Below are 22093 nucleotides of genomic sequence, written 5' to 3'. Positions count from 1 at the left end.
CTGCGTTTTTCAAAAAATTATAATCGTAATCGTAGAAAACTCTTGCAACAAGCCCTTCTCTGCGCTTCTCAAAAAGTTGTAATGGTGAACCCATTTTCTGTAGTTCTATTATAAGTATGTCTTTTGAAATTATCATACAATACAATATAATTGATTTCTTTATTTTTCTAACTGTGTCCCTTTCAATGTGTCGCTCTCCTCACTTACTTGAGTTGATTAGGGGAGCCCATTAATGGACAAGCTGCTCTCACAGGATATGGGATACAAAGACTGTCCCAGACAGTTCACATGACGTCTCTGTTTGTTTGTTCCTCCTAAAACCATCGCCCTTCGTCACGTTCCCCTCTGGCATCCAAAATCTCTTCCTTTTAGTCGTCGCTCCTCAATTAATTGCAGCAAGAGGCAAAAATAAAACAAAAAAGCGAGTAAATACACAAGTAAAACCAAATGAAATCAACGAACCCAGGCCCAGGCCAGGCCAGGCGCAGGCCGAGGCAACAACAAAAGCAAAAGCTTGAGCTAAAGTTGGAATATACCGTTTATTGCCCAATGGCCACGCCTACTTTTCCCACACTACATTTAGGTGAAGGGGGGTAGCTGGGAGGGGGTGTATGTAAAGGGGTGTGCCAGTGTCGGGGGAGGCGACGAGGAGGAGCGCTTAAAAATGCGTAAAAGAGTCAACTTTGACTGCAAACTGCAATGGGATGTTGTTTGAGTTGTTGTGATACCCTGTAAAGGATGGGGTGTTTTGGGGGATATATGAAGATATTAAGGAGACTTTTCAAATTCCAGAAAAATTATAAATAGTTCAAAGGAAGATTTATAGGTAAAAACAATTTCTTGTGGATTAGAGAACTACCTTGTTAGAAACTTATTAATATCTTTATAAAGTAAACAGTTCTTAAAGAATGCCACCAATTTCTCATTAGTAACTGAATCTAAATTTATTAATATTTATTATTAAATTAATTAAAAACTCCTCTAAAAGGTTATCTTCCCGTCGACTTATAATTCCCCTTACCAGTCTCTTGTTGCTATGCAGTTTTAGCTTCACTTTTAGCATTTTGCACTTTGTTTGCTCTGTGTCTGAGTCTCCGGGTTGATTGCAGCTCTACGCCCTCACCTTCATCCCCAACAGCTTTTCCCGCCTTTTTCCTCCCTTCTTTTTATTGACAAACTTGTCGTTTTATTCCACTGATTAATAAATGAAAACCTTTAGTCCAAAGAAGCTCAGCTAAATTTCTTGCTGACTTTCTTTCTTCTTGCTGAAAATATATGCCAGAACTTCAGAATTTTTGTTATATTATTTTTGGTGGCAATGAAATTTTTGTAACATTGATTTTTAATAAGCTTCAAAGAGGGAAATTGCTGAAACAGGGAAACAGATTATGAGTACGAAAACGAAATATTGTACGACATGGGTTTTTGTCATTTGAGTACGAAAAGTACGTGAGTAATGGCTGGGCACGTGCCGGGAAAAATAGCACCTAACTGGTCATCTAATAAACAAGTTTCCGAGTGGAGCTACGCGTGCCTGCATGGGTCCCCTGTATCCCCATAATCCCCATTAACTCTTTCGCTCTCCTTTGGGCCGCATTTCCCAGCTGCCTGGCTAATCGGTTGCGTAATCTTAAACGCGACGCGGCAATTGAAATGGATTGCGGTATCTTCGCGTTTTCTCCGGCTACCTGGAGAATCAGCAGCTGCCAGTGGCGTCTCCGGAGCCTGTTTTATAGGTACGGTGGAGCTTAGGTGCTGGAGGAACTTTAAAGAGGGTTGGGATATACATTTTAAGGAACCCAAAACTAAATGAAAAATCTTAAAAAATAATAACAACATAAAAATTCATGACAGGAATATTTAGAATTCCATTGTTGAAGTAAAAAAATTGGCCTAATTCTATTTGTTTTTCTATGTTTTACAAATAAAGTAAATTCATAAAATCAGGGCCTTCCTCTGCGATTCTCAGAGAGTTGTAATGGTGCGGTAAATTCATAGAAAATGTCTTCTTCTTTCCTCTTCAAAGGAAATTGAAATCGTAAGAAAATAATTCTCCTCTTTAATAAATATTTGTTTAAATACTTTCTTAATAGTTGTCCTATAAGTAAGGCCTTCCTCTGCGATTCTCAAAGAGTTGTAATGGTGCTGTAAATTCATAGAAAATGTCTTCTTCTTTCCTCTTCAAAGGAAATTGTAATCGTAAACAAATAATTCTCTTCAATAACTATTTGTTTAAATACTTTCTTAATAGTTGTCCTATAAGTAGGGCCTTCCTCTGCGATTCTCAAAGAGTTGTAATGGGGCGGTAAATTCATAGAAAATGTCTTCTTCTTTCCTCTTCAAAAGAAATTGTAATCTTAAGCAAATAATTCTCCTCTTCAATAAATATTTGTTTAAATACTTTCTTAATAGTTCTCCTAAAAGTAATATCAAATTAATTAATACAATTTAATTAATCTAAAATGTATCGAGTGTTCCCTGTCTTTCTCTCAATTTTTTTTTTTTTTTTTGCAGAGGGAGTTACATATCTTTGGGGCCAGCTGGTTGGCCTGTCAATGGGTCTGACCCACAATCGATGCTCAAATTTCATTGCATTTTTCGCCCCTGCGTTTTTTTTATATTTTCGTAAAATTAATTTTACGCTTGGCGGTCTTAACGCCATCCAGTCTGGCATGGCTGGGCCACGGACCACGGACCACGGACCATGGACTTGCACCGAATGTGTGTATCCATCCGTGTGTGGCAAGAATAGTTGCAGGCAACTGCAGCTAATTGCAGCCAGTTGCAAAAATAAAGACAGCAGCGGATTAAGGCGGATTCGAGGGGCGCTGGTGAAGAGAGGAGGCTGCGCGGAGAATGTTGCGCCGTGGGTCATCATAAAAACATTATGGGGAGGCGCGCGAAAACAAACAAAAGCCAGAAAAATCCACTGAGGGAAAGCGACAATCCTTTGGATGATTTTAGAGCACTCATTTAACCCATAAATGTTATGGCTTATAGCAGGAAGGAAACTGTAAAAAACAATTATGCAAACAACTTTCAATAACTACTTTTAATAATATCTATATTTTATTATTTAAAGTATTTCAAGTTCAATAAGTGAGAAAGAAAGTATATACTTTATTTCCAGTTTATATTTGTTATTTTCATAGTAGAAAAATGCATTTCGCTGCTTCTACTTCCTTTTCATTCTCTTTTTTCTGTCTGATTTTGTTCCCTACTTTTCGCTCAGTGTTCTTGGCAGCTAGTGGAATTTTTCAAAGGAATTGCAGCAGCTGCAGATGGTGCTGGCATGGCCCCATGAGTATCTCGAAACGAGGCTCTGTGTGTTGTGCGTTGTCACCCAGCAGTTTGACAGGGCAACATGCGAGAATTTGATGAGCTCTTGGCCCTGTTCTCTGCCCCCAACTCCGTCCTCAGTATCCATTGGAATCCCCAACGTATCCCGGAACCCATCTTTCACCCACATAGCGCAGCTCCCAGCTCCCAGGGGCATGACGAATGTGAAGTCCCAGTCTCTCTCTCGGGTGGTGGGTGTGTTCCCGGGTTCTCCTCTCATAAAGTTTCTTTTCATTTTTAAGGTTTCTTTTTTTGTTGTATTATTTTCTTGCAGAAAGGTCAGGTTGGTGTAGTTGTTGCCTATTGTTGGCGTCGTGCGAACACGTTTCGTTCGCCGATTGGAGCGCACAGGTGTCTTGGCTTACCTTAGCTTACACATAGGAAAAAATTAAGATTACATTTAATTAGATAATAAAATATTGATTAGAGTAATGTCTTTTTACATTACTTTCATATAACACTCTAGATTTAGGTCTGAGAAATGTCTGCAGAGTATTCATATTACTAAGAGAGTGTTTTGGTTAAGTTATTTCCTTCATGTTGCTTTCTTTTGCTAGTCCAGAAATAATTTTCTTTACTACTTTTCCAATTAACTTTAAAATTATATTTTATTTAAAGTGCACCCACAAGAATCTCTATGCCACTGACCAAAGCCCAAGTCTTCGATGATTGGCTTTTAGCCGCTGTCGTCGCTGTTCGCCTGTCAAAGCTCTTGCGGATTTATTTATTTTTAATAGAACTGATGTCATTTATGGGTTTATTCGTTTCTTTATTGGTTTATTGTTGCTAAATGCCTGTCGCTGAGACAGAGACTTCGCCCAGACACGAATACCTACCTCGCTGCGAGGATGGCGATGTAACGAGATACTTTTAGCAGAAACAATGTAAAAGTTAAGTACGTTCTGTGAAATCCGATGTCAAGGACACCAGAAAATTGCAAATTAAAATAGAGGTTGTACAAAATAAGTAAAGAGCTAAGCAATAATTCGAAACTGTCAAGAACTTACTATTGAAATTAATTGAATTTTAGTTTTGCAACAAGTCATTGTCTATGCTTTAGTTGGGAAATAGTTATTTGCATTTAAAAGGTTATTTAAAGGTGGAATTAATTAGGTAGATACAGATGGAAATATAAAATGAATAAGTTAAATGCATTGTATATTTCTTATTTTGTCTCCCCAAACCACACATGATATAATGTGCTGAAAATATTTAATAATCCAACACACTCAACTCACTCTAACGACATATTTTCCCCAGAGATTTTCTCAAAGAAAACTCATAAGAAAAACTAAAAGCCAACCTAAAAACTATCCTCTCTGTCAGCTTGTGAACACTCCATCTCGGCGTAGCTCCTCCACAAAGTAAAAGGAGCTGCGTACTTGAGCCGGATCTCGTTTTTTGCTGGATTTTCCTCATCCGTGGGCCACCTTGATGTGTCATCACTTGAGCGGTAGCCGAACATCTCAATGCTGCCTCCTTTTTCGAGTTTGCACGCATTTTGCCAGTCGTGGCGGCACTCGAGTTCAACAATTATGAGAAATGTGTAACAGACGTGACTTTGATGTCGATGCGCCGACAGTCAGACAGCCGCAGCTGTCGAAAGTGCAGAGCTACATCATCTATCGATGTCGAGAGGTTGCAGCCACAGCACAGAAAACTATATGTATATATATACAAAAACCATATAATATTCTGGCCCTGACCTTCTTTTTGGGCCAAGACTCTCGCTTTTTTTTGAGAGAGTTGCGTTGCGTTGCGTGCATCTGGCAATTTTGCATCCGTAATTAAAATGTGTGCGGCAAGTGGCAATTTTTAATTACAAGAGATAAACTCCTCCGAAAAACTAAAGAAAAACGAAAAAATAATAATAAACACTGACCACATGGAGACTTGGAGCAGCAGCAGCTGAGGAGCGCCGGGGGGCGACTATTAAACTTTTGTTAATTATCGCGATAAGGCAACAACTTGTTGGCGCCACAGTTGGAACTGCCAGAGATGTTTGATACCGCGGCAGCAGCTGCCTCTGTTTATGCCCCTGTTTATTAATATTTCTCTTCTTTGTTTATTTTTCCCCATGCCTTTTCATATTTCCAGTATTGATCAGGGGGGCGCTTTGATGTGCCGTTTTTCAACATCACCTTTAACCCCAGCGTTCGGCTAATTGAAATGCACAGAGATGGGCATCTGTGCGATGATTGATGGTGTGGCCATAAAGATGTTTGCATTGAACAAAAACCGATTAGGTGCAGGGGAGGAAAGAGCTTAAATGACCTCGTCTTAAGTAAATGCAATCTTTGTAAATAATAGCATTTGAATATTAAAGTTTTATTGGAAATGTTAATGGGCAGCTTGGAGATTTATTGAGGAAGGGAATATAATTGTTTAGTTATTTGAAAGTGAAATGTACACATTGTTTCCACATACAAAGAAATTTAACTCTTTTATTTTTATGTGATTTATTTGTGGGCGTTATGTCTTTGCTTCAACTATGACCTTTCGTCTCTTCAACCGCCTAATTGAAATGCATTGTGGCATAAATATGAAATCTTCTAATTGGCTGCGATCGCTATTGCCTTGCCTATTAGCCTTCTTTTTTCTGTTGCTGTTTTTTCCTTGCTATTGACTGTTGGCACGTTGTCTGGCATGCAGCATTCGATCAGGCTAAAACCCCCCGGAGCCCCCCTTTAGGCCTCTCGGCATGCACTTCCTTTTTGGGGGCCCATAGAAATTTTCTTTATAAATCAGTTGTTGGGGCCTGCAAGTTGCGCTATGTTGTTTGCGGTTGTTCGAACGCCGAGAGAGCAGGCAGTACAAGCCAAGTACAAAGCAAGTTGTTAAAATTCCTGTTTAAAGTTTTGTACGCACATGCAACCAACCTCCCTCTGGCCCTCCATCCGGCAGAAACTTCAAAGGAAGCTGCTGCTTTTGCTGCTGCATGTTTGCATTAAAGACGCATTTTGTTTGCCCAGCAGATCCCAGCCAAGACGATGGCCAAGACCGGCGACGACGACGACGACGATGATGATGAGGACGTCCGCAGCGTGTTAGAATACACAACATGTAAGCCAACAAAACAGTTGGGGCCACTCATAATCAGGTTTTAGCCACGATCCACGAGGCCGCAGCAGCCTGAGCCCGGGATTCGAGCCTTAGCCGATGCCCAAAGGGAGTGAGCAGCTCCAGCTCCAGCTCCAACTTCGGGTTCAGTTTTAGCTTCAGCCTGAGCTTATTGCCTGCACATGATTGCACAAAAGAACAGCAGCGACTAGGCACAGTGTCCTGCACTGTCTACAAATATACTTTTTTTTATACCTTTGGCAAATATTAAAGAACCAAGGTTCTAGACAAGATTTCTCCTTGGTAGTTCCCCTAATCCCTTCTAGATTTTTCTTTAATATTTAAAAAAATATTTCTTAAACCATTGCTCAAACTTCTTTAGACACACAGTGTCTTATTGGCCGATAGCATTGCTCTCAGGTGGGCTAAAGCCAAAGCCAGAGAGTCGCGTCTGGGGCGGAGACGCTTTTGGCCAGCTTGGGCTAACTAAACAATTATGGCCACGGCTCTATGCGATCGCCCAGCGACAACGACGATGTGGATGTGGATGATGATGATGAGTGCACGGGAGAGGATGGGGATGGAGAACCCACAAGGAAGGAGCTGTTGCGGCACATCCTCCGCTCGTCCATCTAACTATCCGCATATCTATGCATCTATACTTATTTGTATTATTATTTTGCTTTGTCTTCTCTGCCGTGTCCAGTGTATTCGTTTTCTCAGCTGCTGCTACACAAGAAGAAAATCTAGCTAAAGTATCTATGAGATACTCTTTTTTTTTATATAAATATAGGGATATTAGATGAAGAGCAAGGCAAGGTAGAATATTTATATCCTCTTTACTCTATAGGTAAACTTTACCATCTATATATTTATAATTGCTTATTATTCCACAGATTTTCCTCTGCATTTCCCTAGCTATGTTTTGTCCTAGGTTCATCTTCTGTTGATTTTTATTTGCTTTTTTCTTTTGCTATTGTTGGCTTTTGGTTTTATTTATAGTTAGTTTGGTTTTAACGCTTGCTTGTTTAGCTCGCTTGGTTGGTCTCCCATCCCCAACCTATTCCATCCCCATTCCATTCTGCTGATGATGCCTGCGAGCTTAAAATCGTCATAAATGCATGGTTACCCACACACAACACACAACACACAACACACACTGCATATACTGCACACTCCACACACCGCACATCAGAAACAGTACAAAACACACACTCGCACACACCGAGGGAAGACTGCAGTCTGCAGAGGACGCATTTGGCCGGGCGAGGGTAATTGCATCTCCGAGGGCCGCTCGAAGAGTTTAACTCTCTGCCAGCGTATCTCAAGGATCTCGAGTATCTCAATCCGGCGGATAAAGCGGGCCAGAACTCACGGTTTGACCCACCCCCACACATCTCTCTGTCTCTCATTCATATGAAGGCAAAAATGCTGGCGAGTTTTATGGAGTTTAGTTTTTACTTTCGTCAGATTCGAGTGGCTTTTTTACTCGGATGTGTATTTAGTTTTTATTTCTGCATTTTTTCTACCCTAAAAGAGGGATTTATGGAAGTAAATATAAGTCTTGAACAGATTAGTCTATAACCTATAGCCTCTAGTTTTAAGCTTAAACTAGTTTCCAAGACTTTAAGCTCAAAAGAAAGTCGATTTTTAAAGTTTCAAAATATTATTTTGTTAAGGTTAAGGTTTTGTTTTAAGATTTTTATTAGGATTTGCATTCTCCGAGGGTATTTCCCACTTCGATCCTATGCATATTTATCTTTCCCCTGCCTGCAATTCCAGGTTTTTGTTGCGGTTTTCACGTGTTGCTATTTCTGCACAACTTTTTTTTTCTGCCTGCTTCTTGGCAAAGCAGCAATTTGCTCTTGTTTTTATTGTGACTACTGGCTGGCAGAGCCATGAATAAGCAGCATCAACGAAAATAAAAATATAAACAAAACCCACTAGCTGCAGCATCCACATATTCGCCATCTTCTGTTGCTGCTGCCGGCGATTTGTGTGCTAATAATTCAGCATTTGTTTCAATTTTTTCCCTTTTTATGTTTTTTGTTTTTGGAGTGAGTTTACTTTGTTTGTTGTTCTGTTTTTGTGGTTCTATGTTAGCTACTTCTTTTTTTTATTGTGCTGTGTTTTTTGCTTTTGCTGCCTTTGCTATTTCTATTTATTTATGTTTTTTCGGTTGTTTTTTGTTTGTATTCTTTACAGTTTTTTGTTGGCCTTGCCGGCTTTAGTTTGCCTGCTCAAACATTGTAAATTATTTGCTGGTAGCGACACACATAAATACAGATACAATTTATCAACTCGGATGAGTTAGAGCTCAGCTCGGCCTCTGTTTATCTATCTTTTGTTGGACTTTTTCTTTCTATCCCCTTTTTTCTAACATTTGTTTTTATTTACAGCATTGCCTCGTTTATCAAAAGATTGAGCCTTAGTTCGGGGTGAGGGGGACATCATCACTTAATAATATTGACACTTCTTTGCGACTAAACTTTGGGTATAGAATTCCAATAGCGATGATTATGATTACGAGCTGAAAACGACGGCTCAGATACAGATACACAGATACGGATACCGGCAGAGAGACAGATACACAATCACAAAATTAAGTGATTATGTTAACCGGTCTCTCCTCTCCCCCTCTCGCTCGGTTTCTTGCCATTATTCGTTCACCAAAACACAAATTTACATCAAAATTAACTTGTTATGTGCCCAACAAAAACGAGAAATACAAAGACACAACCTGAAACCAAAAACTGGGCTCCAAGCTGACAGCTCCAGCCTCTTCAGATCTCCATCCTCAGCTCCAGTTCTCCAGTTCTTTGGCTCTTGAGCCCCTCTCTCACTCAGCCAATCTTGTATAATTTCGAAATTAGAGCTCATCATCAGCCCATATCAAAGTCGTTCTTTTCTTTTTTATTTCGTATTTGGCGTCGGCGTGTTCTTTCTTCTGATTTTCTTGTGGGATAAATCGAAGAAATATCTCTAAGCAGAGCATACTTTGTATTAGCGGAATATATAAACACATTATAGTTGAAATTAGCTTCATTTGCATTATTTTTGATTAGCTGAATGTGTCTAAAAAGAGATCGAAATGTCTTATGATTGAATAAAACACATAAATAGGCTGAAGTTGTATTGTTCATTAAAAGAGTTTGAAAACTTATCTTGATATTCGATTTTTGCATTTCTTTTTAAGGTTTCTTATGGTGTGGAATATATTTACATGTTCTAGATAAGTTTTTAGATATTTCTAATTAGAATGTGTCGAGTGTTTTAAAGAGTCTAAGATTGATATATTTTGGCTTGAAGCACATAAATAGTTTGAAATTATCATGTTTATCTAAGAAACTTCAAGAAAATTAATTTATTTGTCTATGCTAAACTTTTCTAGATTTTAAGAATAATATTTAATGGTGAAATATATAATTAGAATTATTAAATAAGATGGTAATCAGTATTGTTTGCTTGGTGAAGTGCTAATTGGGTTTTTGGATGAGTATATAATTCTATTGAATTAATTTCAAGCTCAATTAACTTTCTTTTAGACTTAAACTATTAGCAAATTATGTGTCTGCAAGCAAATATCCACTTTAACTATCAGTAAATTACAAGTTACCTTTCTGTTCAATTAAATCACAAACAAGTTATCGTAATAAATGAACTCAAAATCAAATGCTTCTCTAATTGGATTTCCCCCAAAACCATCAGCATCATGATATCCTCCAGACTCTCATAATATTATTTGGCAATAAGCACTTGTAATTAATATTTAAGCCAAGTGAGCAAGTTCAAGGAACAAACTCCTTGGCATAACTTTTTGGCAGTTGCAACTATACGCATATTACGCATACGCCTAGTGGAGCAGGCAAAAGTTTCAATTAAGTGGCAAAGTTCAATTCCCCCAACTCTCCTGTCTGCTGTCTGGTGTATATAATTTATACACACTATATATATGTTATATACGAATATAAATGAGCAAACTCAGCTAAATCTATCGGCATAATGGCTGGCAGATAATAGAAATCTCTAATTAAGGCCTCGACAATAGTTGACAAGCGTCCGTTGCCCATTGGGGAAGCCACTAAGCGGCTCACTCTCGCCCCAGACATCAAGATCTGGGCAAACAAAGGTGTCTGGCTCGGGTTCGGGCTCCGGGTCTGAATCTCACTCTCTGGCCTGGGTCTAGGGGGAGTTTGTACCAGCAGCAGAGTCAACGATATCACCCTCGTCCAGGCTTATTTCATTCATGTTTTTGTTTTTTACTAGCTGCACACATGCGAGGGGAAGAATGTGCAAAACAAAAAAAAGGAAAAGGGTTGCCACCAACCACCGAACCCACACAAACGGTGGATTCTGTGAGGGAACAAACACTTGTGAGGGTCTCAAGTTCAAGTGCAGGCAGCGGGAGCTTCTCCATCTTGGGCTTCCTTCCGCAGTCTGCAGTCTAGACTCTGCTCTTCTAGACTCCAAACTCAGGCCCAGACATAGACATAGACACAGGACAGACTCAAGCAGCCGGGCGAGAGACAATCGGCCAGCGAAATTTGAATAAACATTAGAACAAATGGCCATAGAAAGAACGAAACATGAATGACACATTGGTACAGGGAACACACGTTACAGTGAAATCCATAAAAAATTGTCTAAAAAGGTTTGCTTATAGATATGAATGTTGAATGAGGAGGCATTTAATATTTTTAGAGTAATAACATAAATACATATGCCAACCATATTAGTTTAGGTTCTATGATTAAATGTTATTAATAAGTATTAATTTTCTTTGTAACTCAAGTTTCTTATATACAAATCTTCACTGTATCTATGCAAAAAAACCCTCTGAGAGTGCGAATTATAATAGCCATGGGGTTCATAAATTAAAAATCTTTGGCCGACAAGAGTTCGTTTGCTTATTTAAATTTGAGCCCCAAGAAAGTCTAAAAAGAGTCTCTCGTTTACAAAAAATATATAGCTTCGATTTGGCGAGCGTGTACGTGTTGCAAATATGTTTTCAAAATCTAAAAATTTGTCGCACGGAAGTCGCCGGCACTTAAGCAAATGTTGAGAGCTCAAAGTTAAAAGTTGAGAGTTAAGAGCCACGAGTTGGGTGCCAAAGGGCAGCTCCGCTTATCGAGGTGTTTCTCAGAGGCCTGACCTTGTGCTGATTTTTTTTTACACCATTTTGTTACTTTATATACGTATATTTTTTATATTTACTTTTTAATGTTTTCTTTATTATGTTTATGCTTGTTGCAGCAAGAAACATTGCATGACTTGGGCACACAAAAAGTCGGAAACTAAAAAGGGAGAGATTGTTTTTGTTTCTTTGTGTAAATGTGTGCGAAAAAGCAAAGTTTGCCAAAGAAGAAAAGTTTTGTCACTTTGGTAGCTTGTTTTGAACATTTCAGCACGTTTAAACTAAGGGCTCTTTCTATCTTTCACAACAGCATAATCTCAGCCAGCCTAGATAAACAATTATGGGAATAGTTTAGATAGGAGCTTAAGCTGGTATCTTTCGGTTTGATTTATTGCAGTACAGAAAAGTCAGCTAATGCTGATATTGAGATTAATTGGATATTATAGTGGGGATAATTATTCAAATGGGGCATCTTTGACTTGAGTTAGATAAGGAAAATATAAGTAAATATATTTTGCTAATTATAAATCAGAAATACATGTTCTAATTGTATAAGTTAATACAAAGAAGGTCAAATTAATAAAATTCTAAGCTTTATTTAGTATCTCTGTAATTGTATTAACAACTTCTCTTCAGAAATAGAGTAAATTATCTTTATTAACCATAATATAATTTATTGCCTGTAACAACTAACTCACAAAGACTCATTAAAAGTATCTTTACAATTCTCAACTAATATCTTCAACCTCTTAGTCTCAATGCCAAGTGGGTTGTACTTCACAGCTTTGATTACCAACCGCAAATAGAGCAACTAATGTCAATGTAAATCACCTGTTAAGTTTGCCCCTCATTATCCATGATATTACAACCAAAAAAATATCAGTTCAGCTAGAATAAAAACGCCAAGAAATGTAAACAAAAGTCGGGCCATTAAATCACGCCCTTGTAAAGTGAGGCTTAATCGGATGTGCGTAGTCATTCGGATGTTGGCCTAGTTAATAATGCATTAGGCCAACATCACACATACTCAACGCAGAGAGACATGAAAAACGCCAGTTGAATTGTCAATTTATACGAAAATTGTCAACAATTAACATTTAACGCACACAACACACACACACAAGACACGCCAAGTGGAGCGATTCCAGCCAGTCCGATAAGGCCAAAACGCTGTCAACTGTCAAATTTAATCATACTATAAAACGCAGGCCATAAAAAGCCAGGCTACGACGAGATGCCAGAGATGCAAAGGCAATAAACAAACATCGAGAAAATACAAACCACAGCAACAAAATACAACAACACAAAAGAAACGCCAACAATTTCAAACCGACGGACTGACATTATTTTGGCATGTTTTGAAGCTTGTGACAAACGCCTGCTTGAGTTTCTTTTTTGCTGTTTTAATTTTTTTGTTTTTTGTTTTTGTTTCGGTGTCATTGTCGTTATCGTGTGAATTTTTTCGGGTTAGCTTGCTTTATATCTTCTAAATATTAGTGAAAGTTCTTATTAAAAAAAAGTAAGCAACTGAATTGCAACTTATTCTCTCCAAGAATAGCTATTAATATTTTGGAAAAACCAAAGCTTAAAAATATCATAACTAAGCCAAAAATAAATTAATTGCAATTTGGAGAGCTGTTCTGAGCTACTTTTCATTAGGGTAATAGATCTGCATACTAAATTTAAAGCTTTAAAAAATTTAATTTTTTCTCATTTTTTTTAAACAATTTTAACGATGTAACCCCTTATAAAATTAAGGAAAAATCGAAAAAAATGTTTTTTTCCAGAAGATGGCTAGAAAGATTCAGCTGAAAGTGCTGATCAAGAATATATATAATTTATGGGGTCGGAAATGACTCCTTCACTGCGTTTCATGCTTCAGACTGAAATTGCAATACCAATTTTTAGTCGATATTTACCAATATTTTTATATGAAAATTTGTCCTAAAAATCAAATCCTAAAAAAGTCATACCTAAGCCAAAAAGGCATTAATTTAAATTCGGACAGCAGTCCTGTGTTAGTTTTTGCTAGTTTAACAAATCTGCATACTCAATTTACAATCTTAAAAATTGCAATTTTTTGCCAGAAGATAGCTAGAAAGATTCAGCTGAAAATGCTGATCAAGAATATATATGGTTTATGGGGTCGGAAATGACTCCTTCAGTGCGTTCTAAGCTTAAGAATCCAATTTTAATGCCCTGCAAGGCTTCAAATGTAAATCAACCAAAATTTTTCAACAAGATTCCCTAATCGTGTAAAATAATTACAAAATGTATTTTAAACAATTATTTTATAGGTGTCAACAAGAACTAGCTTTATATTACGAGCTACAAACACATTGATTCGATTTAAAGTTGATTGTAGCCTTGGGAAACGTGAAGAGATTGTACTTATTTTCCGCTCTGCTGGAAAGGTAAGTTATATTGATTTAATTTAACATATATATATTTTAAATTACGCTTAAGCACTTTGATTGTTAATTTTGAATAAATACCTTACTTGAGAGGACAATTTTCAATACTTATACATTCAAAAATCACTTAACATAATTATTTTTAATTCAAAAACTATCACATGAAATCTGTGTCAAAAACTTTATGCGAATCCCACGAGTATTCCTCTTGTTTTATTTTGTATTCCATTTCTATTTATATTCTAACTATTATTTATATATTGAACAATGGAATTTCCCTAGTTGCAGTTGGCTAATTAGCCAAAGCCCCGTCCCTGTGGTGTTCACCTACCTGGGCCAGTTGTTGTGTTTGCTAGTTAGTCTATATGGCAAATGGCAGCCAACTTCCGTTTCCGGTGTCCGTTTGGCAGCCAAGTATCCAATTAGATTTGCTTTTTCTTTCTGTATTTTTTCAGTCAGCTGCGCAGGCGTCACAGCGAAAAGTGGTCGAAAGTGCGGAAAAACCAAAGGCAAAACTTTTCGCCCCACACAACTTTATTTATTTATTTATTTTTGTTGCTGCTGCAATCTGCACTGGTTATGAATTTTTCATTCAAAATATATGACAGGCAGATGGATTTAAATATTTCATTTGCTGTGCAAGATTAATTAATAATTGATTTATTATTTATTTATAAAGATTTTGCATAGAACATTTCTCTTTGGCACTTTTTGAAATGGGTTTTAAAACAAAACGATGTGTGTGTGGTGTGTATGTGTGTGTAGATGCAGGCACTTGAGAGCACAAAACAAGCACAGAATTTGTATGATTTCTCTTTATTTATTTAGATTTTTGCAGTAAAAACAATTCCCGGCGTTTGGTTAACTTTCGCGAAAATCTCGCCAACGGAAAGCGCAATGCAGGCGGCCGCGAAAATGCGTTTGAACGAACGTCAGAAAGCGCTCAACTTGAACTGAACAAAAGTATCTTGAACCGCTGCGAACGTATCTCAATCTGCGCTGCGCCAGCATAAGCGGCGACAGCGCTGCTGGCGTCGACGGAGGCAGCAACATTGCTGTAGGTTTGTTTCGATTCCATTTTGGGAATGTTTTGACATACGAAACACTCAATTCCATTTTATTCCTATAAACTCACTCAAAAACCTGCTTGCGCATACTAGTGTTGTTATGCTGTGGTACACTCACTCTTTCCTTGAGTATTGTGAGTGAGTTTGAATCCAAATACTCACATAATTTACCTAAATTATATATTTATTTGGTGAAAATTAACATTTTAATTTGATAGATTGTTTTAGGGAATTATTAAACAATATTTCGTAGTTTCTAGGACCATTTCTTCGAAGTTAGCAATTTTTATTTAAAAAATTCTGACATCACTGACTGGTGCGCACCTGAGTCGAGTGGAATGCCTGGGAATGAAACGAGTCGAGTGCAAAACTGGTTTCGTTTCGAGTGACTTTCGAGTTAATTACTCAATTATGCTGGTCTACGCTGGTAAAATAAGCGTATGAGAAAGGTAACTAGTTTTAAATGGTTTTTTACATACATATCTGTACTTTTTATTCTATAGGAAAAAAATATGTTTTCAAATTTATTAAATTTTTAAAGTAAATAGTTACCCTACCCCGTACTTCATGTTTTTATTCATATTTTCTATCAGTGTACCCCAAAATAGGCACGTATCGCAACTCCAGTTGATATGTGTGCCTGCAATTTAGTAGTTTGGCTGTATATATATCTTTTTTTTCACAAATTTATTGTTTTTTATCGGCCAGAGTTCACAGGTAGAAGGCAATTGAGATTTTTCATTTCTTTACCAGTGTTTTGGCGCTGGGGATTTATGGCTCAAATCTGATGGGGCTGAGGCGTCAATTTGATGAGCGTGTGAAATGACTGGGCATCGTAGGGATCGAAAAAAGATATACTCCGATCTCGGATCCCTTCGTGTGCAGGTGGACTCTAATTAGGTTGAGCGACGGATGTGACCTCCAATCAACTTGAAATTTTTTGGTAGACGCTACACGGTTAGAAAAATGACTAAAACTAAAAATGGATTTTATTTACATCTGCAGCTTTTTCTTTACATTTATTTGGAAATTTTAAATGTTATGTTTTGAGAACTGTTGAATCTCTAAAACTAGTGCCATCATTGGCACTGCAATTCATTTCACAACCTCAAACATTCATAAATATTTATGTGACGAACTCTCCTGGTCCTACAATTTTTTTCTAGGAACTCCTCTTTCTCCTCTTTGGTACTTGCTAATTTAGTGTTTCTACTCAAATTCTTTCACTTTGCAAATTTGCTACGGTACTTTTTCCGGCTCAAAGCATCAGCTGAAAGCCAAGTTTTAGCCAGGCTTCAGTCAAGCTTCAGGCCGAGGAAAACTACCAAAAGCAAACATATTTATGCGAAGCAACGTGGCCGGAGCACTTCAAGGCGATGCCGCAAAGTGGCGACGAGTGCGAGTGCGAGTATCTGTGACAAGTGTCTTTCATTAGCATAAGTAAATCTCCTCGAAAATCCTCAAATTTATTTGTCAACACTTGACAATTTCATTGTTGACGTCCACAGAAGGGGCGCAGCTGTAACATCTACCCGGCAAATCATGATTTGTGTCTTGCATGTGTCAAGCCTCCCAGCTATTGGTAGAAGAAAAAAAGAAAACCCGGAGAGAGAAACTGGCCAAGACAATGGCAGTGGTCACAGGGAGATGCAGATTCAAATGCAGATGGAGATGGAGCTCCCAACTCCGGCTTAAACCAAAGACAAATATTTAACTACAAATACTGAAATCTCTTTGATTTTTACTACTCCAAAAAAAGGAGAAGTTAAAAGTTCGGAGAGGATCGAATTGTGTAGTATTTTTTCTTCGGATTCTCCTCTCTTTTTGGCACACATTTTGTGTAGTTGAGCTTTATAGCCATGTTTGGGTTGTAAAATATTTTACGTCATATTTTTTACGACCATATCAAAGTTTTCCATTAAGCCTTGTGCATACATATATGTTTATAATTTATGCTCAGTACCGAGATGACTAAACGAATTGCAGAAGATTCATTAAGGATTTAGTGCGGCCACGGTGATTGAGAATCGATTTGGAGCTCAGAAATTCCAAAGCAAATATATTTATGATAGTTCTTATAGATAAATCTTTGATTTAATGGGTAAAGAGTTAGGAAGAATTAATATTTATAAACTATTCATCTGGGATTACTTTTCTTGGTACGAGAGACTTTATCCCTGCTGCTGCTTTTTCCTAGAAAATTAAATATATTTCCCTTTCTCATGTTATTCCCATGCTTTTCTATTAGTTTTCCGACTTGGCCTTGGCTAATTGCCCCAGTAGCACATCCTGGCAGTCGAGACAAAAGCCAACTAGACCAACTCAATGGGTTTTGGGGACTTCCTTATCTGGCTTATCGTCCCCTGTGTCAATGTCGTCATTTCTGGCTAAAAGTCTGAATGTCTGGCGGAGCTTCCCCGTTCGGGTCTTGTCTTGGTCGTCATCGTCATGGCGGCATTATGGCCAACACTTCATTACCAACAAAGCCATTGCCATTCATTAACAGCTGCGGCTTTGTGGACCTGGATCGCTGGCTGTCTTGGCCGGGTTGCTTTGAGTTTCTGCTGTCGCCGCAGTAAAAGTTGGCAACGGTTTACTGCAGGTCTCGTGGCGGGTCTTTTCTTTGCCTCCCATAATGCCAACGTAATCTCAAATTACTGCAAATTTTCGCTGCTCACCTTTTATGCGCTTATTTATTTTATTGTGCATCTTCATTGCACTTTTTGTGTGCAAGCAAAAGCCCATCTGCATTCCCATCGGAATCGGAATTGGGGATGGGCGATTGCCAATGGGGAGTGGAAATCGGAAATGGAAAATATCGAAAAAAAAATCGATATCGATGGGTTGAGTTTTTACATGATTAAATAATTTATTTCGAAATATATTTACATTATTTTAAATTAAGTATATACAAGTTTAAAGCAAGCAACTTCTCATTTATTTCAAGATTATTATATTTCATAAATTGATTAAATTCAATTATAAATTGTTTACTGGCACCATCTCCAATTGGAATCTCCCGCTTATTTCGAACCGGCTCCAACTCCACTGCGTTTCGTTGTAAATCTTGTATTATTTTGATTGTTGCGCAGCTTTATTGTTGCCTCCAATAATCTGGCTTTATGCTGCTACCAATAAGCACCGCAGAAGCGCATTTCCGCAATTTTCCGCAGATTTCCAGGCGCCTTTGGCTGCAACGGCGACGACGACGACAGGTGCACAAATGCTCCCCAGAATGGGCGTTTGATTGAGCTCCCCCCATCCCCCTGATGTACTTAATGATTTGTTTAACTCCCTAGAAAGAAAACTGAAAAAAAAGAAGAGGGGAAGTACCAAGCTCAGTCCGCAGGCAAATGCCGTTGAGTCGGGTTTATCACCGCGATAAGCACATAAATAATGAAGGTTTCTGCTGGCCATAAACACGCTGGATGAGTCGGCAAAGTCAGCAAAGTTTTTTGCTATTTACACAAGGGAAAATATTGCCCATTTGAACTTGGGTAGTTAACAAGTTTTAATGGTTAGAAGATCCTTCAGAAGTTGAAAGATATTCAAGAGAGAGTAGACTTCATAATGCGTTTTATTTTAAATATTTCTGGAAATCTCCACATGATGTTGTGACCGCTTTTTAATCATACTTTTCTCTACCTTTCTTCAAGTGTAATAAAGCTCTATAAGAAATTGATTTCTGTTGCTTTCACTTTAAAGATGTAAGAGAATTACTGCCATAGAGGAAGCCTTGAGGCTTCTCAACTATTCATTGGAGTCCCTCCTTTGCATTTCTGATTTATCAAATAAATTCTATTCAAATAGATGTCCTCATTTTTTCCTGCCACCTGCTCTCTCTCGCACCTGTTCCATTGCATTGGGCTTAAGCCAGGCAAACCAAATTAGGACTTGTGACAATTGCTATACATACATCATCATCATCGGGCAGCACTTTAATTGTGCCTGGCACTCAATCTTTCAATCACGCAAGCCGCGGGAATCGACGAGGGGCATCTATGTGGATTACATGCGGCCAACTGGACTGGAGGATGGAGGATGGAGGATGTATCTGCTGCCAGGCAATATAATCTATATAATCATAAGAGCGGTCTATGTTGTAACATGGCTGCTGCCTTCCCCTTCTTTCCCCCAAAAGCCTCACGCATTTGCGACATGTTGTCAACTCGAATTGCGTTCGACTGATTGAAGGCAGCCAGCCAGCCGACCGGCCAGAGACCATCCTATTCCATCCAATAAGATCCCAGTCAGTTCAGTTTAGAGCCATCCTGATTTAAAGCTATCATACACAAGAAGAAAATAATACTTTAAAAGAATTTATAAATAGTTTTTTTTAAGGTTTCGAGGATTATATTGTTATACATATTCCATCTTTTAACCTGCCTGATTTTAAGTATTTTATATTTATTTATATTCCTATATATATATCTTCCTCTATACATTTTTATTAAGTGCATTCCCATCTCCATCGCTCAGCCATGAGCCATGGACAAGTTGATGGGCCAAAGCCAAAGCCAAAGCCAAAGTCAAAGCCGCGGCCCAAAGTCCGTCTACAATGTAGCCAAGTGGCCAAGTATAGCATGGACTCCCAAGAAACTCTCTTCTCTTCGCCACCAGACAGGTTTGTCGCCTGTCGCCAATGGAGAGGAGATGGGAACGGATCTCCAAGTTGGAGTTGGAGTTGGACTCGCAGATGGAACTAGAGTTTGAGCCGCAGATGGGTGAAGAAGACTTAGCCAGGCCAAAGAAGAGGATTCCTTGTTTTGGGTAGGCGTCGCACAGATTGATCAACAGACCGGGACGTTTGTCTAAGACTTGGCCTGCCTTGTTTACGTTTTAGGGTTTGCACTGTCATGGATGAGTCCAAGTGGAGATCAGGTGGGGATTAACTCTATTAAAGGGTATTTAAACTGGTACAGTGTTTGGAGATTGAATTATTATTTCCCAATAAGCTAGAGAGTATTTTATAATTTATAGGAAATTTTATAACCCTTCTATCACACCTCTATAAGACCCAATCCGCTCCTGTCACCTGCTCCACCTTCCTGGCATCGCCGGCATTTAAAGTAATTTCGCCATCAATCTTTCACTTTTGCACTCGTTTCGGACAGAGTCGCTCCTCTCCTCGTTGGTCATCTGCCCGAGTCACTTAGTTTGAGGAATTGCCAGAGTCGGAGGCCGATCCACAGTTGCCCATTCCTCGGAATGACCTTGTCCGCAATGATGTTGATGTCGTCGTCGTGGTCGTCGTCATCCTCATCCTCATCGTCGTCGTCGTCGTGCGTTCTGCCCACTCACCTGCAGAGAGTCCCTGCATGCGTAAAGTTTATTTTGATCTTGGTGTCGTCTCTACGATTTGCATAACTTGTCAGGCCCATCCTCGAGAGAGAGATGCCGAGGAGGAGGAAGACCTGCGGCGGGGTCCTCCATTGTCAGTATCAATAAATATCAACGCGCCAACTGAGCGACAACTTCTTCTGCGCCAGGCCAGTCCCATCGAGGAGCGAGAGCCTGATTCCATTTGGCAGTGATGAGTGCCAGTCCTTTCATGAACATTTTGCTATTTTATGCACACCGATATAAATGATCTTTTAATTAATATCACTTTAGATAGTCCACAAATTGATGGAGCATTCTTATTATGCAAAGTGATGTTTACGATTATTACTAGGGAGGATCAGGATCCTTGTCCCAGTCCCAGTCCGAGTCCCAGTGCAAGTACCAGTTTCAGTTTTCGTTTTCAGCTCCACTGGGGTTTGGCTTTAAATATTTTTAATGACACCGCGACGGGATTAGGGCCGTTCGATCTCGGCTAAAAGTTGATCCGACAACCTAGGTCTAGGCCTAGGCGCAGTGCTTTGGTGCTGCCAATGATAATCGGATCAGATTACCATTCAGATAATGCTAAAAGCTTTTTGCAATTTGCACTACAAATTTGTTTAGCAACCGGGCCGCGATTTGAACAAAGTTATTTTGCACTTAACATCCGAGGACAGTTGTGGGGATAATACCTATCAGTAGAGTCAGTATGTTCCTTTTTTCTGGCCAGCAAACGAAGAAGTTTTCTAACTAATTTGTTATTCTAAAAGAATAGTTATTTTATAAAAAATATCTAAAGGTTTCTACATTGATTTTAATATATTCTGTAATTAATTTACTCTTTTAAGTTTGAGTCGTTGAGTTGTTTTCTTTTCTCTCTGATTTTTAAATTGTTTTTCTTTGGTTTCACCATAACTTAACTTTCAGAATTTCTCTTTCATTTTTTCCCACATAACTTGAGAGCTTTTTCCATATACATTTTTACCCAAAGCAGTCGCGATAAAGATCGCAAATGGAATGCAGACGCCGCTATTTCGGAAAATGAAGTCATTAAATGCTATTACAAAGCGTAATTGTTCACAAATTATACAGGAGAGCGGGGAACGAACTTCCTATATACATATACCCTTTCCTTGAACCGAAACAATGTGCGCATTACACCACTTGGGTATCTTAATTATAGGCCTAGGAGTGCCACACCAGAAACTGTGGATACGAGGGGCAAACTCACCTGGTGCACCTGTCATATCTGCCGCTCCCCGTCCAGCAAAACGAGTGCAAATGAGTGACACTCGCGGCTACCTTCTTCCTCCTGGGCTTTATGAATTTACATAATAATATTTTTATTACATTTATGCAAAGAGAAAATATTGAATATAATATCAAGGAGATAGTAATAACTATCATTATCTTAAAATAATGTTAACTGTGCTTTAAGGATAGCTTATTTATAGTATAACCTACAAGTTTAAGTTCATTTTATAATTAAGGAACCATTAATTTTCTCTCTGTACTCTGTATTCAGAGTACCCCCATTACAAACACTCCCTACTACTCATATGGCTGGCAATTTGGTCTCTGAGCCTGAACAAATGCTGGTTAATATTCAATTTATTACAAATCATCATCGCCTCCATTTAAGGTTTGCTACTTACGACTGACGGAGTCGTCGCTTCCCTTCAAGTTGAACTCTCAACTGTGACGATGCTCCAGCTCCGCGTGTAAGTAGTCCGATTTTTCTGCAAACTCATCGGCAA

General features: G+C 38.6%; 1 protein-coding gene across 2 annotated transcripts in view; it reads right to left on the bottom strand.

Annotated features, from left to right (window-relative positions):
* Nucleotides 1-14904, bottom strand: part of LOC110178787 (uncharacterized) — a 74860-nt gene extending 59956 nt beyond the window's left edge. For both annotated transcript variants that reach the window (XM_086827613.1, XM_020946038.2), the window contains exon 1: nucleotides 14279-14904. The gene's annotated coding sequence lies outside the window, so the exon portion shown is untranslated. The remainder of the gene's footprint in view (nucleotides 1-14278) is intronic.
* Between the last annotated feature and the right edge of the window lie 7189 nt (nucleotides 14905-22093).

This window comes from Drosophila serrata, unplaced genomic scaffold, assembly GCF_035046125.1.
Source record: "Drosophila serrata isolate PLE 108 unplaced genomic scaffold, ASM3504612v1 contig_182, whole genome shotgun sequence".
NCBI lineage: Eukaryota > Metazoa > Arthropoda > Insecta > Diptera > Drosophilidae > Drosophila > Drosophila serrata.
This window is presented reverse-complemented; position numbering and strand designations above follow the sequence as displayed.